Genomic DNA, 3,534 nt, shown 5'->3' on the forward strand with positions numbered 1-3,534 from the left:
CGCCAGAAATTACACGCAGCTCTTATTATGTTAACACTTGCATCATGCGATCGTAAATGCCCTTCTGCTTTAGCTTTAATTTGTGAATGTCTGTTTGCGCATATAATAGGAGTTCGCAATAGTAATAATAATAATAATCATAATAATATTATCTATTGTTATTAAAAATTTCTTTACTCGGAATATACTTAGTAGGCTATGGCGACCCCAAACGAAATTGTTTATGATTAAAATTTAACTGTTAACTGTATTAATGTAAGGGAATGGTGATAAAAATTTTAAGTTTTCATTATTTCAATTCACGGGATATTTTTATGTTTTCGTTACGCTGTTTATAATTTTTTCATTTGTAGCAGTTGTTATATATTAATTTTTTGATGTGTATACATCTTTGGTTTCGGTAGGGGTAAAATTTGCGAAGCTGTAACGCATCTCCCAGCATAAAATGTTGAAGGGCTTAACATGTGTGTTTGAGCATAAAATTTATATTTTCATTAGAAGCACCCGGTGTTTGTTTGCCAAATAATTGCATACATTTAGGCATATGCATAGCAAGAGGAAATGCGCTAAAATTGATTACTACTTCCGATTATTTAAACTCCGCACGTGCATACGGCTTTGTACTTATGTATGTACATAAATATGTATGGACTCATTTATTGCAACTGGGCATGAATCACATAACTTTGAAGCGAGAGTCGTTCAAACGATACTGACAAAACGATGCACAGCGGTTCGGATAGCAGATCTAGCTGGACGAAAGTCAAAATTTGTTTGTTTTTAAAATACTTAACGGTACTCGGAATACATTCCTGACAATACATTCAAATAGAAATTGCATTTATTAAAGCATTAACATATGAAAACAAACAAAAAAACCATTCAACGCCGCCTATTTGAGAACTCTATTTTGAAAGCTGAAATTTAACTTAAAAGATTGCTAATTGCACTCACAGATATTTGCATAATTGCAAATTGACTTTATAAACAAAAAATTACACTTATTCCGCTATAGATTCAGAGGTCACATCGCAATTTATGTCCACATTGATATAAGCAAATTTATTCTGAAAAATCGTCGTTTTGATTAATTAAAAAAATAAATTAAAAAGTAGGAATAGTAAAGGCCGCCGAAGGCCGTTATAAAATCACTTGCATATTATTCTTTACACCTTCGCAAATGCAGAGGGTAAGTTCGATAACCAAGTCTAACCAATTGGCTTAGATATTTACATTTTAGTGACGGTATGTCAAATCTCAAAATTCAAAAGTAATTATTAACAGGAATGTATCTGAATATAAATATAAGATCAGTGGCGGATCCACGGGGGGGGCCATTGGTTGTGTGTTAAAACAGAAAAATACTTGGAGTTATAAAAACTTTGGTTATGTAAGAGTTAAAAAAAAAATAGTAGCGAATTTTCTGCTTTCTGCAATTACAAAATTATACAACAGGCATGCAAATCTTTAAGCGCTGTTATAAAATTTTTTTTGAAATTTATTTGTGTTTCTTGCTGGGATCTTAAATTTTAGTCATGGTAAGTAAAATCTTAAGAAGTGAGTTGTTTGACATTTGGAGAAGTGTTGCTGAAACTTCTAAAAGATAACGGGGTGTCCGTGATTATGTGATTAGTAAATTGAAAGAAATATCTGACGAAAATGCTCGTTCCGAAGTAAATAAAGTAAATTAAGTAAATGACTTTAGATTCGTAATCAGCAACCCAGAAAACCCCCCCGGTACCCAGATTCATAGAAATCAACCGATTTTTTTTTTATTTTCGTCCGCCATATTGGATCCGCCATTTTGAATTTTTGATAAGTGACTACAGATTCGTAATCAGTGACTCAAAAATACCCTAGGTAAGAAGTGGTGTAAAGAACCTTCAACGAGTATTTGTTTCAATAGTTTCGTCCAGCTAGATTTGCGATCCGACTGTGCGATGTTGTCAAAACACTGATTTATGCATTTGTGTTCCTGTTACATGTTACTGTTACTGTTACGTGAAGCAAAACTGGAATCGAGTTGACGATATCGGACAAACGATCAAAAAATTTTTGATTTTTATGAAGCAAGACAATCTCGACACGATATCGTTCAGACGATTGTCGTCATACGTGATTCATGCCCTGGTTTGGATATTCGTAGATGGTTTTAGGCATAGGTTTAGTAGTCTATTTTGATAAAAAAAAGGCGAAAATTTAAAAAAATACCGATATCATTTTAACTGGGACCGTTGATAACTGATGAACATACATGAATATATGTATGTATAAAATGCATATGTATGGATGATATAATAGCTCTGATCCAATACTTTTCGTGTAAAATCCTGGAAAAAGGTCAAACAGCAAAATCACTCTCTGAAGTGAGAGTAAAAAGTGTGTAACAGCAAAACGTACGGAACAAAAAAGCATCGGGTAAAATCCTGCAATATGAACTGCATATAGAAACTAAATTTAGGAATATATACAAATAGAAATGCTCAAACTAAAAGCTCAAAAACAGTAATTGATGTGGTGTTTTCAAGATATTTTAACGCCATTGAGTCACAAGTATATATGTACAAGTATATTTTATCAATCATACCGATAATGTCATGTATTTAAAGAATTAAAAATGAAAATGAATAAAAAAATTAAATCAGCAAAATGAATAAAATTAAGTGAAATTAATATTTATGTAATTTCTAACCCAACCTACATTTGTATGTGTGTAACTGAATCGCCTTTATATATAAAAATATTTTCCTAATTTTCGAGCTTGACTCCCTAATCTGTTATTAGAAAAAGAGATTAGCCATGCAAAATTATAACTAAAAATATCTCAGATTAAACCGATAACTTTTTGGTGTCCAACCCAGTTTTATCGATTATACTTGCGAAGAAGAGGAGGAATGTCAAATGTTAAAGTAAACAAAAATTGACGCTAGTAAGGAAAATAGGTTTGTAAAGGTATTTTTAATAAAATATTCAGTTAAAGTATATTTAAATGGCCTAATATGTGTTGCAAAAGAAAAGTGACCACGGTGGCACAGAGAAGAAGTTTAACTTTTCCTCGAGTTGTGTGAATAACAAGCACAACCAATTTGACAGCTAACGAGCTTTGATTGAGATTATATTTATATGTAAACGTACTTTTATGCTTTGCCGTTCGCATATGTATACACATCAAATTTCATGAGTACCTAGTACTCACGCCTTTTTTTCTGTGTGTAATTTGTATACCAAATCTTCGTCGATAATATGATCATTTCGTTTGATAAGATGGTGCAAACTCTCTCTTCATTTTAACTATTCGGATTTGGATAAGTGAAAACATTAACAAAAAATTTCTCTTGTAAAGCTTTCCCAAACGCTTTCCGTTTCGAACCAGTTATGTAGTATTTCATTCAATTCAAATGTTTTCGGTTTACTTTTATATATTGCACAATTCTATTGAGAGTATTTCCAAATCAAGATTCCTTAAATACCTTTCGTTTGGTACTCATATTGTAGCATTTCATTTATTTTATCAATTTAGTGGAGTTTTATTTT

This window comes from Rhagoletis pomonella, unplaced genomic scaffold, assembly GCF_013731165.1.
Source record: "Rhagoletis pomonella isolate Grant_MI unplaced genomic scaffold, Rhpom_1.0 Rhpom_scaffold_00005, whole genome shotgun sequence".
Lineage (NCBI taxonomy): Eukaryota > Metazoa > Arthropoda > Insecta > Diptera > Tephritidae > Rhagoletis > Rhagoletis pomonella.